The following is a 15,639-nucleotide window of genomic DNA, read 5'->3' on the forward strand; positions in this document are numbered from 1 at the left end:
AGGAGAGCCAGTGCTGGTTGATGCTCCGTGGACAGTTTTATTTATTTACGTGTGTGGTGGTAGGACTTGAACGCAGGGCCTGGTCTCTGTCCCTGAGCCTCTCTGTGCTCAAGGCTAGCACTCTACCACTTTGAGGCACAGCATCACTTCCGGTGTTTGAGAGGTGGTTGGAGGTAAGAGTCTCACGGGGACTTTCCTGCCCAGGCTGGCTTTGAATCACCTTCCTCAAATCTCAGTTCCTGAGTAGGTAGGATGAGAGGTTGAGCCAACCATTTTCTTGTTTTCTTGCATTTTCCTGGTTGCCAGTGAGTTTAAGGATCATGTATACACTGATCATCTCGTTGTTTGGTTTTTTATTTATTTATTTTTTAAATTAAGGTCTTCTTTCATTTGCTTCCTTAGCTGTTGGACTGTTTGCTGTGTGTTTTGTTGACTTGTAAAAACTACCATATGTGCAGCCTGGAAACATCTATAGTCAAGAAGTTTTCAAAAGAATCTGAGTATAAAGAACACTTAAATTATCCATCTTTATTTTTGCTTAGATTCTGAAGTGCTGCGTAAGAGTTCAGGTAACAGGAAGAAATCCATTTCATGGAGAAGGTTATGACGACCCGCTTTCTAAACCGTGGACTTTCAGAGCGCACATTGCTTACCGGGTATTAAAATGTTATTGAGGGACAACATGTAAAAGGCCTCTCTTCCAGAGTGTCCACTGGCACCAGCTCTGCTTTGATCAGGGCTACATCCCACCTGTGTGGTCTTCACATCTCTGAGCCTCATTGGACTGAGCAGAAAACGGGCAGTCCTTTCATGGCCCTGTGTTTTGCCATCTGCTGTGGTATTTACCATAATAACCCAAGAAGCGCTTATTTGGACATCTCCTGCCCTCCTCAGGCAGTAGCTCCCCAAGGTCCAGAATCGCATCTGTCCTGTGTACAGTTATGGCCCCAGTGTCTCTCCACGGACGCTCCTCTGCAGCTGTGGTAATGCAGGGTCAAAACTTAGGGCCTTGCACCTGCTGGGCAGACCACTTGAGCCCTACCCTGAGATTTCCGGTGCTCCTTATTTTTGTCAACTTCTTAACCAGCATAAATGAATTGCACACAGGGGCTTCACTATAACATTCTCAACAGCCAGAGAGAACATGTTCTGACTGCATCGACCTCTAACTTCTCCCCTTCCACATACATAAATAAAAAAAAATGCACGCACACGTAAAAGAAACTCACACACAAACACCCATACATACACGTACATATGTTTCTTCTTGTTGTTTGTTTTTTTGTTGGTTGTGGGACTTGAACCCAGGGCCGAGGCACGGTCCCCGAGCTTGTTTGCTCCAGGCTAGCATTCTACCACTTTGAGCCACGATATTACTTCCGGTTTTCTGGGAGTTCCCTGGAGATAAGAGTCTCATGGGAACTTTTCTGCCCCTGGTGACTTTAAACCACGATCCTCAGACCTCAGCCTCTCGAGTAGCTAGGATTTCAGGCCATCAGTTCTGGCACTTTTTATTGTTTTTATTAGCATCAATTAGTTATACAATGTCGCTTTGATATGTCTATATAGGCATAAAATGTACTTTGATCAGGCTTACTCATTTTGTCACTCCTCCTTATCCCCTTCTCACCCTTGCAAAACCAGTCTCAGCTCCATTTTCACCTACACACATAGAATGTCTGACCACACTCATCTTCCTTTGTCCTCTAGTACCCAGGATCTATTTTACATTCCTGACGTTCAACCAAGTTGAACTTCTAAGTCCTGATTCTCATTTTGTGATATGTAAGAGTTCAGGAGGCTCAGAAGAGGAGGTTGGTAGGTTGAGGCCAGTCTAGGAAAAGGTTAGCAAGACCACATCTCAACCAATAGCTGGACATATTGGTTCATGCCTGCCATCCCAGCTACCTGGGAAGTATAAACAGTAGTACTTCAGTCCAGGCCAACCAAGGCCAACATACAAGACCAGTTCCCAGAAATAACCTCAGCATGAAGGCTGCAAAACTTAGCTATGCCTAGCATGTGCGAGGTCTTGAGTTCAACCAAAAATTAAAAAAAAAAAGAGTTCTTGAAGTTTTCCAGGTGTTCACAGCACATTTTATGGGCCATTAAGTCTCTAGTTAGACGAATTCAATCATGTGTACTCGTTAAAATGAGATTTGCGCCATTTTAAAGATGAAGCTCCTCATACAGGAAATATGGCCTCTGATTTCCTTTGAAAGGGAGGAGAAGACGAAAAGTCATCTCATGGTGGCGGCATGTACTAGGTTAGCATGCCGTTATTTTGTACTTCCTGCCATTATTCCTGCTGAATAGTGAATATTTTGTGTGCCTCTCTACCCACTCCACAGGTTCCTAAAATATACACCCTGGAGATCTGAATTTAACAGGAGCGTGTGTGTGTGTGTGTGTATGTGTGTGTGTGTTTATATATATATATATAGTCATATATTTTTTAATGTCACTGCAATAAATGACTTTGAAACGTACATGATTAATCAACTTGCTGTGGGAAAGCAAGAAACAGGGAACATTTTACAAATGGAATTTTCTCCCAGTGGTTCAGGCAAGGGCCTTCAAAATGGCATCTCTGTGCCACCCCCGGGTCAGGTTTCAAGGGGACAGAAACATCGCCAGCCGGTAGCATCCTGCTTTTGCCTGTGACATTTTCAGCAGAGGGGGTGCAGTGAGGAAATACAGATTCCTTTGGCGGAACTCTGCTCGGAGCTGTGGATGAGATAACGGAAGGTCAGGCGGCCTTTTCTGGCCTAACAGACCACACCAGAGCTACACAGATGCTAACAAGCATCTCCTGGAAATGAGCGCGCTCGTGCACAGCCTGCCATCTAACCTGTGTCTCTCTACGTGCAGTGTCTTAAACACAAACATTCCCCAGTCTCAAGATCTTGGAATAATGAGGGCAGGTCAGTAATCGGCCCCCAGAAAATATCCATTGAGCTCACACTCTGCCCCTGCCTGACAGCTTCCTCGGGGGCGTGCAGGCGCTTGGTACAGTGCCTGCTGGGCCCAGTCTCACTCCAAGGCAGGGGTCACTTGTGAGTATCTTCATCCACGTAGAGATGGAAATCGTGCCGCCCGTGCACGGCACAGGACACGTTCAAGGTCACCCTCCCACGGTGGAGGGTTTGGATTCCACGTCTCTAAGCAGCGCTGACACGAGCAGGGGCTTCACCTCTTGTCTTCCTGGCCTATCACCTCCAGTTCCTCTTTCCCACCATGGAAGTGGTGAGCAGGATGGTGTGAGTGAACACACAGCCACAGCCACCACTCCCGCCCCTCCCCTCCCCGCAGACTCCTCAGGGTCTCTGCGACGCCCACAGAGACCGCTGGCTTCTCCCAGACACTCCCAAGGTCCCCACGAGTGAGCAAGGCGTGGCATGTGCCAGTCACAGGAGCAGCCGGGCTCCCCCTCGCCTACTGGGAAAAGTGAGCAGCTCCATCTTTCAGGGCTGCAGCTGCTTGCACAGGGACAGTCACCCACCAGCCGGTAAACAGAGTTCTCTCCTCCACCGCATTGTTTATCACCCTGAACACTGAGCACTCATCCCTCGCAGAGGCCAGGCCAGCTCTCGTCTCAAACAGGCCCAGGGGCATAAAACAAGTAACTCTGTACCACAAGTGGCTCAGTGTCCTGGGAAAGAGAAGGTTGGCTGTAGGCTGTGACAACGCAGGGAGGCACAGCGAGTTGCGTCACGGGAAGGAGGACTGATAAAAGGGAGGCTTGGGAAGGCTTCATGATGGTGATGCTATTTAAGATGGGTGTTGAAGGATGAGTAGAAGTTCTCTACGTGAAAGAGGAAAGGAGGAATATCATCTACTGGCGACATACTATGCTTCAAAATGATTCAAAGTGCCTGCAGGACAGGGTTGTGGACATAAAGAGATGCGGCCAACATTTTCAGAGCCTTGGATGGCTCCATAGGCCTGAGGAATGGAGAATTCGTGTTGAGGTCAAGGAGGGGCAGGGAGGAGTGTGGAGTGGGCGTGATCACCACACTTCATTCTGTTGTCTCACAGCCAGGGGCGAGGAGCCAGGACAGCCAGGCTGTCAGCGGTGTCCCTGCCTTGAAGTACATCACCCACTGCCTGCCTCCCGATGCACTTGGCTCTCCTTCGTGTCCTGTCTTCTCCCTAGGGGGCCAGCAGTGATTGGATTTAAGTCCCGTCCTAATCCCCAAGGCCTTTTGTAAGTTCCATCCTTCACATGCAGTGCCATCCCGAGATGCCACGCAGGCCACAGGTGGCATGGGGTACTCACTGCCCAGTCCCCTATGGACTGTGGAAGTGGACTTGCCTGTGGTCCTTGGAGAGCCGCTGGGAAGGACCCCCGAGACCCACTGGCTCCTCTGCTTTCTGATGAAGATGGGATGTCTAACTGATGGATAATCAAAAGGATCTCAAGGGTCTTTTTAGTCTTAAGATTGTTCTTACTGCGCCCCCACTCTGGGAAGGTTTGGTTTGCGCAGAGTCTGCAGGCGCCGGGGCACTTGTTGGCAGAGCTCGTAATTGTCTTTATAGCTAACATTCATTACATACACACTAAGTGCCAGGTACTGTGTGAGGTGCCTTGGATTAATGATCTCTATTTCTCTCCACATCTCTAAAAAAAAAAAAAAAAAAAAAAAAAAGGCAGTATTACTAATTCCTCCCTCTGGTGCTCAGTTTCTTCCTCTCATGCTCAGTCGGGAAATGGCATTGCTTGAACTGGAATTCAGTGTCACATGACATCCAAGGCAGTTTCTCAAAGAAAGAAAGAAATCAAAAAAACACTTTTATTAAGAAAAAAAATATGTGTTGGGTTGATGTACAGAGGGGTTACAGTTACATTCATCAGGTGGTAGGTACATGACTTCTCACACATTGATAGCCCTTCTCATGTTTTTGTCTCTGTTTCCCTCTCCTTATCCCCTCCCAATCATCTTGTTTTCCCCCTTCCCTTCCCTAGTTCAAATAAACAAATAAATGTATAAAAAATTATGTGAGCCAGGCACTGGGGATTCACACCTGTAATCTCAGCTACTCAGGAGACTGAGATCGAAGCATCAATGTTCAAAGCCAGCCAGGACAGGAAAGTCTATGAGACTCTTATCTTCAATCAAGCAGCAAGGTAAATCCAAAAGTGGAGCTCAGACTCAAGTGGTAAAGTACTGGCTTGAGCACGAAAGAGCAGGGACAGTGCCTAGGCTCTGGGTTCGAGCCCCAGGACCAGGGGACGGACACACACACACACACACACACACACACACACACACACAGAGAGTAGAAACGAGACACGGTGCTATATGCCTGTATTCCAAGGTGACCCCCCCAAACACACGACCCTATCAAAACCAAAGAGCAAAAGGCATAGAGCCATGGCCCAAGGGACAGAGTCCATACCCGAGTCTGATCCCTAGTACTTCAAAAACAGGACAAGAAAAACGAATATGAGCACGGCCTCAAACTCACTCCCTTCTTTGGGATGAAGGAGAGGGTTCTTGAAGCCTGGATGACAAATTAGGGTCCCGATCCCCATTGGTGGGGTGCTAGAAAGGAGATGCACCCAAGACCCAGACAGGAGAGCCCTTCTGTCACACAAGGGCCCGGCTAATTAATCCCTTCTCCCTGCCAAGATCCCCGAGCACTCCCTGCTGCTGGAAGCTCTTTCCTCTCCAGGGATCAAGGGACCTTTTTAGTTCCAGTGCATTCAGAATAAAGTTCCTGGAGCACAAGGCTTCCCCTGCCCCTGCCTGACATGCAAAGCCGGCTGCTGAATCATGAAACACAGTCGCCACAGCCTTCCATCCCCAGACTTCATTTGGTCCCTACTCCAGATTCGGGTAGGTTTGTTTTTTTTTTTAATTATAAGATTTTCTTCTCTTTTGATTATAATTTTACTTCAAAGGGACTCGAACTTGGCAGAGGCAAAGATCAAAGCCTCAAGAGGGGCCCCTTAACGGCTCCACAGCTCCACGAGGGGACCCTGAAGCCCTCCCGCCTCCCGCTCCGGCAGCTGCTGCGGGAATCTCTGTTCAGCCAGCTGTGATCAGAACAGGAATGACATCAGCAGAGACCAGCACGGCCCCACCCCAAAATACACCCAGCACACCAAACCCCTGCAACACCCCACATCACACGGAGCCGAGCAGCCCTGGTGTTTCCAAGTGACAGTGCTGCCTGGCTGAATGATGCCTTGTCTCTCTCTCACTTTAGTATAAATTAGTCTACAAATTGTTCACAGGTTGAAGTGGCAGGAGGATTGGTGGCACCCAGTCAGAGAAGACACATGTAAAGACAGAGCTAGAAAAGGAAAGAAAACCAAAGGCCTACAGGCACTGAGTTGGCACCCCAGGCCTATGTGGTGACAAATGTCATTCTAAACTGCCACATGCCCAAACGACTTGCCTCATATCAACACAACTTTCTATTTTGGCCCATCCATCCTCTTTTCTCTCCACCCGTGCTTCCATCCTTCTGGAAAACTAAGTTAGTATAACTTCCCAAGAAAGGGCTATGTGTCATGAACTCTTCCTGAATGTTGCGCAGCGAAATTCTTGGCTGTGGATGGTAAGGCTGGGGCTGTCATGCTCCACAATGTGTGTGGGATTCCAATCAGCAAGACCCCACCATATGCCCTAAGTTTGCCTATTAACGTCAGCAGTGCAGGCATCCGGCTCCTCAGCTCCTTACCTACCTGCTGGATTATACCTGCATGCTCATCCTTTCCTCTCCATACATCATCTACCCATCCATCCATCTGTCCATCCGCCCATCTATCCAGCTATCCATCTGCCAATCTATCCAGCTATCCATCCACCCATCTATCCAGCTATCCATCCACCCATCTATCCAGCTATCCATCCACCCATCTATCCAGCTATCCATCCACCCATCTATCCAGCTATCCATCCACCCATCTGTCCATCTGCCCATCCATCCTTTTCTTCATCATTCATCCACCCATCCATTCGTCCACCTTTCCATCCATCCTTTTCTCTGCCTGTGCATCTGTCCACCCTCCATCAAGCATTTATCTGTTTGCTGCATGTTAGACCCTGTGCTCAAAACCTCTCACTCCTCTGGAGGGCTCTATGAAGTCTTCACCTTAAAGGACCTCAAATCAAGAAGAAGAGATAACCTCGCAGCCCCAGCTCCTCCTTCCACCGTCCCGACACTCAGGTGTTGAAATCATCCTGCTGATGCCCAGATGGCGGGTTTCTAAGTTATGCGTAGACAATAAAAGCCCAGTATTCTTTTATTTGACCCAGCTGGATGAATATACCTTTGGAAGGTTGGATTTCTCCAACATCAATAAAGCAATTCAAGGTGCCAGTAATGGGGATTATATAAATATTCAACCATCGCATTTCTCTGTTTATGGAGCATCAAAGTGCATAGTACATTATAAAATTTCTAATTAATTCTTGTAATGCGCTGGTGTCATGAGCAAAGGGTGGATAATAACCCTATTTTACCGATCGGACCAACAGACCAAGTGGCCACTGTAAATCAGCCGCTCGCCGGAGGTCGCGTGGCAGAGCACCGGCACTCATACTTCATTAACAGCACGGCTTATTAATTATCACAATTACATTAACAACTAGCATTTGCTGAGAGCCTCTCCACACACCCAGCTCTGTTCCCTGAGAACTTGATACGCACGCATTTAGCCTGTGGAACCTGCATCAGAGCCCTGCACGGCAAGCACACAGGGAAACGTGGGCCAAAGACCCTGGTCTGTGAAGGACAGGCAGTGTGAGCCATGCCTCGCGTCTGCTCCCTGACACAAGTGAGTCTCTGTGGTCCTACCCAGGTCTCTGGACCAACTGTGAGCCCAATCAATCCATCAGCCAATCAGAGGGGATGCGTCAGTATCCCCTCAAGCCCATGGTCTGTGGGCTTTCCATTTCCTAGCTACATTTGCCGTCTTTGGAGCTTGCCGTCTTCTGGGTCTTTCTTTGCGCATGTCTGGGACACCAGCCTACACGCCTGTGTGTTTATTGACTCTGTGTTTTGACTGCTGCTCACGCCTTCCCCGCTTCTAGTCCATGAGGATGCCACTCAAACTTGGAAGTCGCTTCCCTTAATCCAGCGCACTCCTGCCACAGCCCACACTGCACTCATTGTCTGGCTCCACGTACTGTGTGCCACTCACCCGCTGTGGGCACACCCCGAGGGCACTTAAGGGGGGGGGGGTTCCTGTCCCTGAGCTGGGAGCTGAAGGGAGGTTGCTTAGGAAACCATCTCGGAATGAAAGAACTGTGCAGTGCCTTCAGCCCAAGGATGACCCAGGCACAAGCCACAGGGTCAGGACAGCGCGGATCAAGGCAGTGAGAGAGGAAAGCAAGGAGGCCTGAGCTGTGATGGAGAGATCCCCCCACAGGGTGCAGAGACCACACGGGGTTAGGCAGTGGGGCACTCTTGAATCTCAGCTCCAGAGGAGACTTTACCCCCACGATAATCTGGGCAAGACCGAAGCCACCATAGATCTAGAAGGCTGATCTAGAAAGTCAAACTAGCAGGGCCTCCTGGAGTCAGAGGTCACCGGTGCCTCCTCCCTCCATGAACACTCAGGCTGCCTTTCACGAGCTCCTCCAGGCTCTGCAAACTCAAGCTCCCTCACCTCTGCTTCTGGCATTTGGCTCTCCTCTCTCTTCTGGCAGGGTATACCTGTCTCCATCCCGCATGCACCCCAGAGAGCAGGGAAAGGAGCATTTGATGCCATCTGAGGCATCCTGCCCTCACGTCCTCGGCTCCCACGTCCCCATCTGACAGTAATGAGTGCCAATGCTACCAGCACAAGGCTGGTCCTGTCTCCTCCCAAACCCCCCTCCCTGGGCCCAGGCCAGGCCAGGCCAGGCACCTTGCTTCTTGCTAACTAAAAGAACGAGGGCGTTCTGCTTTTTGTACAAGTCTGAACCCCAATTAGTGCCTCCGCAGTTTGCTCCTCCTTGGCGGCGACCCTGCCTTCTCATCTAGCGCTGGTATTGATTTGGTCAGAAGTAATTAAGGAGATAATTCTTACTCAATTACATTTCCCTGAATTTCCTGAGGTTGCTAAGGCCGCTCCCGGCTGTATTTTCTTTTCCAAATTAATTTTTGTCTTGACTCTGAAATGAGGATGGATAGGACGGCGCTGGTTACGTTTGTTGATTTCCTTTCCTGTTCCCCTTCCCCCCCCACCCACAGGAACCAAGTGGGACTCTGTATATTGGATTCCAGTTAGTGCTAGACAATGCTTCCAGTTTCTAGAAAATTAATGTAAAACATGAGAAGTCTCCTAGAAAGGAGAATCCTCTGGGCCGCCACCCAACCGGGCAAGCCGTAACTCTCTGCTGTCTCCCGATGAGCCCCATGGCCGTGTTGCTCGAGTTTCCCCTGGCGAATCTCAGCTGTGTATTTCCAACTCCAGGGGCTTTCTCCCTGGCGAGCCCACATCTCATTGCCAGTTCCTAACCCCCTGCAAGTTGTGCGGTTTTTACATCCCCTGCTCCTTAGTTCTGTAACTTTTCACAGGTGTGTCATGCTTGCATTTCCAGCTCCGTTCATTCTAGAGAGAATCTCTGGCTCCCCATTGTGCAGGAGAAGAGGTGCGGATCTTATCAGCGTGTCCGGTGTCTTTTACCTTGTCGGGATGGATAGCTTACTTATTCTGTTCTGTACCTGTGACTGGGTCCCCCCCGCCCCCCAGGTTTTTATCTCCAACTTGAGTCTAAAAGCTGGGGGGGGGGAAGCAGCGATTGGAGGGTGACATCCCTCCATCATCCACTCACTCGCTCAGCAAACAACTGCCAACAAACCACTCTCTGCCTGGCCGTGTGCTGAAGACCAAAGATGGAGACTGGCAAGGTGGCACTCCCTGCACGACTGGAAACCAGAGGAGGAGAGTGAGAGAAAAACCCCAATTTATGACCTGAAAAGCACTGCCACTTAAATCAGTGCCTCTGAGCACGATATTGAAAATGTGAATACAAAACAGAGCAGAAAGGTAAGTGGGCTATAGCAAGAGAGATTTTATGTTGGAGCCACTTGACTTTCTTCTTCATTTCATGAATCTAAGCAGAATCGTGAAATGCAAATCACAGCCCACTCCTCAGCCCGAGGGAGCCTCGGATGAAGCAGACGTTCTGTTCTTCCTTCCAGGGCCAAGGCGGGCTCCTGGATCACAGCTGCTGTCTGATCCCAAGTTTGTAAAGCCCCTTCATCAACTCGCAAACTTGCCCTGTCCAGAACGCCTTCAAGGGGAATGATCACTCAGAGGACAGCTGGGAACAAACATCTGCTCATGGTGGCAGGTGCCAGATTAGCACACACACACACACACACACACACACACACACACACACACACACACACACAGAGTATTACTCAGCCATAATACAAGAATTAAATTATGTCATTTGGGGCACTCAAGGCCCTGGCCCTCTACAACCTAGTGCATCTTGCGACACCTGGAACTGAAGTGCCATTGTAATTATTGAGCAGGACTGCCTTGGCAAGGTTCTCCATGCAGAATAGGCAGGCTGTCATCTCCCAGGGCTGCTGCAGGGCTTTGAAAGGCAGGCCCCCCGCCCTTCATATGGATTCTCCCAGGCTGCTCGTGTCTGATAGTTGGGCCACACTAGTTCTCCTTATCAAGTCTTTCCAAAGAGCTTATGAGATTAATGCATTTGATTATTTTTTTTAACTGACTGCATAGCACATTGGCTGCTAGCATGCTAACTTAGTCCCAGGGCAGATGAGGGGGGCTACTGGATTTCCATTTCAATCAAGTTGAGAGCAGAGGGAGGCAGTTTAGAAAGATCTGGAGAAAGGAGGACTGGCCTGAAAGCTCTGGCATGTAGCGCCACCTCCTGTTAGGACGCGGCGTTGCGACGTGGCTGACCAAGCGTGGGTGTTGGATTGCCTTGATGCCCTGAAGGATTTGGAAGGAAATCTTGTTCTCTCTCTCTGGTTATGTTTTTCCCGCATGAGTTAGGATTCAAGATGGGAAAATCACAGACACTCATGGCTGCACTGTGCACCCCCACATGGGGAAAAGCAAGAAATCAGCCGTTACAAGCGTGTGGGATGTCTCAGCCTTGGCCCTCCGGCTTTTCTCCTGTCCTAACCCTCCAAGATGAATCCCCCGAGTGGCCTCTGCCTCTCCAGGCCCCTCCTCAAGTACGTCTTCCAGCTCCAGAAACAGGCTACCTCCTGAGGACACAAGGAACTAAAACAACAAGCAGGGCCACAACGAGGTCTCTCCCTGTAGCACCAAGATCAGATGGTGGATCAACCCTCCAGGGTTGTTTGTAAACTCCAGAGCTGGGCTCTCGGCGCCTGCTGGTCATCTGTGTGAACTTCTTGTGCTCTGGTTTTCCCTTTTGTAGAAGAGCTTATTACCCCTATTGGGGGAAACAGACTCCCCCATGCTGACAATGCTGCGATCCTTGGTTCACTGGGGGTAAGGGGGTCCATCCCTCCTTTCCACTCAGACTAAAGTGTGAATGGTGTCTCTCTCCAACCTGAACACCCTTATATGATCCCTTTCAAGGAGTAAAAACAAGGAGAGTTAAAGGCGAGTCAGAGCTAACAAGTTGAAGCAAATGGCTTACAAGCTTCCCAGGAAAACACAGCAACAGGACCTATGGCTGGAAAGAGCCTGGTACATGAAGGTCACTTCAAGGAGGCTGACATGGCCGGCAGGCCATCGGGATGAGGATGGAGAGGCAGGGTATGACAGTGCAGAAGGCAAGAACTGGGCCCACTTGGAAGTGTATGGTTCTGGGAAGGATTTGGACTTGGAGAATTCAGGAGCATCTTGAGAGCCTGTTAGGCGAGGCGGGGAGGGGACTGGGTGTCCTGTGTGTGATGTCCTCATGAGGGCCAGTGAGGGAGGGCCTGCGGGAGCGTGGGGCTGACTTACAGAGATGGAAGGACAACAGGATTGAGAGCTCTCTCAGGGAACAACGTCAATGGTGAATTAGCTCTGAGGTCAGCGAACTTTTTCCTTTCTTAGGTTTGATTTATTTTGTTTTCTGATTGACACACAAAGGTAGTCAGCGTTGGAGGCTCTGTGACACCAGTGCTCTAGGGAATGCTCAAATCTGCTGCCAGAGCAGGGGACTAGCCACAGACAGCTGTGAGCACAAGGGCACGGCTCCCTTCCAACCCAAGCGGATCTCAAAAAGCCAGCAGCAGGCACCGTGCTCCAACCCCCTGGATTAGATCAGGCTGAGGCACTGTGCTCCTACCCCCTGGATTAGATCAGGCTGAGGCACCGTGCTCCGACCCCCTGGATTAGATCAAGCTGAGGCAGCGGGGACAAGAACAGGGTGCTGAGTGTCCCCACTTAGTATCCACGTGACCTTGAATAAGTGGCTCGGCTGGAAAGTGGGGTTTCCTTCTGCACCAAAGAGGAATACGGAGACCACCGAGGAGTGACATAAGGCTGGCCCCTGTGTGTGGCCTCGGGGGTACAGCATCGCTGCTTGCCCCACCTTTGGTGAGGCAGAGTGTAGCCAGGGTGTGTCAGCCGGTGTCCACCAGAACGTATCATAATGTCTCCCACTTTGTAATTAATAACGGACCTGTCCATTCCTCCAGTGACCAGGAGGGGAGCTCGGACACAGAGGCAGGACTGGAACAGCAAGAGCTTCCTTTCTGGGGACCCTTGCTTCTCCAGGTTCTTCCCTCCTAAGTCCTGAGCAGAGGATTCGTTCTCATCTTATTGTGATTATTATTTTACTGTGCAACAAGTACATTGACATACCATGGAGTGGAAAAGCTTGCATTTGTATTCAGGTTCAAGCAATATTAAAGCATGATTTTTCCCTCCCTCCCTCCTGTCACTCCTTCCCTCTCTCCCATACAAGTTTGGTATGTAGCCCACGCTGGCCTAGAACACCTGATCCCCGCTGCAGCCTCCCCCATTGCTGGGATTACAGATGGGCACTGCATTGGAGTGACATATTCATGGAGTGACACATCGTAGGAGGGATAAGGACAAGGAGATCAAAGCCAACAGTCCCCAAGGTGGCTCTGGTGTCACCAGGCTGGGAGGAGTGACAGGGTGAAAAACATCACAGAGGTGACACTTGGATTAGATTATCCTAAATGTAAAAAAGAAATCTCTTCCTGATCTACAAGTTCTATTAGTCAGTTTCACAGCCAGAATAAAATCTGGGAGGTGGGGTTGTTTGGGAAATGCACTGCCTGGTAGGAAGATGTGTTGCCCCAGAGAAGTGGGACCCTGGATGGGTTAATCTTTGATGGAGGAAGCAATGGCCCTCAAAGGTTCGGAACACATCATAGTTTCCAGAGAAAGAAACTGGGAGAAGGGTGAAGGGTCTGCACACCCTAGAAACATGGCAGCTATAGTTTAGACCCTTTCTCCTCAAAAGGCCCACACGCTAATAGCATGGGTTCTCAGCTTGGGGCCACTGAGAGGTAGTGGAACCTTCAAGAGATGGAGCTCAGTGGTAGGTTGTCAGGTCTCTGGGGATGTGGTCTCAGTGTGGGGGCTTCAGAGAGCATGGCCTCCGTGGAAGGTCTTCAGGTCTTTGGGGGCGTGGCCTCCGTGGGAGGTCTTCAGGTCTTTGGGGGCGTGGCCTCCGTGGGAGGTCTTCAGGTCTTTGGGGGCGTGGCCTCAGTGGGAGGTCTTCAGGTCTTTGGGGTGTGGCCTCCGTGGAATCGTGAGATTCTTCTCCACTCTGAGATGAGTGTGTTTGCACCAGCTCTGCGATGTTGCTGCCTCACCTCATGTCCCAGAGAAGGTGGCCATTCAATCACAGACTGAAATGTCCAAACTGAGCCCAAAATAAGCCTTTCTTCCCCTTTGCAGTGTTACTTTCTCAGGATTTGTTACAGTGACAGAGAGCTGACTTGACACAATTGGTTTTTATAATGATTTTAAGAGAGAATTATCTCCATTTTGAATATGCATTGAAGCAGTGGGGAAACCTCTGGGAACCTCTTCCAACACTGATGAAACTCTTCCCCAGAATTAAATTTCCTGTACCAACTCCATCCCCATTCCACATGAGCTCCAGCTTCTCATCCAGACCTCGCCTGATACAGTGGCTTAAAATGAACCATTAACTTACACCATTCCAGACTCCCCTAGACAACTCCATTTAAAATCAGCATTAAACATTTATATTTTTCCCTGCATCAAAAGAATTGTTCAAAACTGCTGCACAAACATGAAGAACATTACTGTTTTGTTAGAATTAATATATGTAAATTACAGAAAAATAGGGAAAAGAATAAGCCAAGCAAAAAGTTAGTTTAATTACTTACAATTCAAACACCCTGGTTTGACATCTCTATTAATGACTTGTTCTATTTACCTCTTAGGTTATTCTATGATTACACATATACTTGGCTATGGATCAAACAAATTAACACATCATTTGTAGGAAATTTTTATAGATCTTATTAGTATAAATCTTAAAGCTCTCTATGATCAAATTTCTCTTCATTTTATAACTTGAATTTTCTTTTCTTTTTTTCTTTTTTGCCAGTCCTGGGCTTGAGCTCAGAGCCTGAGCACTGATCCTTGGACTTTCTCAAGGCTAGAGCTCTACCACTTGAGCCTCAGCACCACTTCCAGCTTTTTTCTATGTATGTGGTACCGAGAAATCGAACCCGGGTCTTCGTGCATGCTAGGCAAGCACTCTACCACTAGGCCAAACTCCCGGCCCATATAACTTGAATTTTCACATAAAATTATATTCCATTGCCAGCTCCCAACAACCATGAATAAGTGTCTATAGCAACATTAAGTCAGAACAATAATTCGTAAAGTATCACGTGCATAGACCTGACTTTGACCCACGATGCCTACTGCTGGACAGTTAGTGTTTTTCTTGCTGTTGCACTGCTGTGAAAGGCAGGTCTACATGGCATAGCCACACACCCAGGTTACATGATCTTGTGTGTGTGAATGAGTATGTGTTCTGCTCTTGAAGCCATGATGAACAGAAACGCTCCAGGCTCAATCAAACACAGGAGAAAATGATACAGTCGGATAAACACGAAGCGTGCAGGGCTGCTGGCAACATAGCCATCATGTAGTAAACATTTTATAGTAGAAAGGTGTACTCTCAAATCATGAGAGTACAGTAGAGTGAATACTTAAACCAATAAGGTGCCAGCTTATTGTCAAGCAGCAAATGCTGTCTGTAATTCTACGTACTGAGCGATACCACTGCTTCCGGTATTCTGTTGCTAACTGGAGACGAGTCTCATGGACTTTCCTGCCCAGGCTGGCTTTGAACTCGTAATTCTCAGATCTCAGCCCCCTGAGTCACTGGGGTTATAGGAAGGAGCCACCCGGCTCACAGCACCCAGCTGAGCTCTGCTTTAACAGCACTGGGAGCACAATAGGTTTGCCTGTACCAGCACTGCTGCAGGAGCAACGCGCCACTCTGACGATATCCTTGTGTGCCACACTATGATGTAACTGCATAGAAGCCGTTGTTTTCTCAGCTCCATTGTCACGTGGTTTGTCTTTCTCTAAAATGGGGGCTGAGAAAAGTGGCTCTGATGTTGACCATGTATCAACCCCTGATTATGGATTGATGTGCTCACCTAAAGTCTTGAAAAGGCCAGGGGGGTAGGCGGCGGGGGGAGGGGGGGAAGAACGCCCATGAA

The 15,639-nt window shown here is 49.1% G+C and overlaps 1 protein-coding gene across 3 annotated transcripts in view; it reads left to right on the forward strand.

Moving 5' to 3' along the window:
* Positions 1–15,639, forward strand: part of Ccdc60 (coiled-coil domain containing 60) — a 96,406-nt gene that overhangs the window by 22,644 nt on the left and 58,123 nt on the right. The window lies entirely within an intron of this gene.

Source organism: Megascapheus bottae, chromosome 28 (assembly GCF_031878675.1).
Source record: "Megascapheus bottae isolate mThoBot1 chromosome 28, mThoBot2.hap1, whole genome shotgun sequence".
NCBI classification, from domain to species: domain Eukaryota; kingdom Metazoa; phylum Chordata; class Mammalia; order Rodentia; family Geomyidae; genus Megascapheus; species Megascapheus bottae.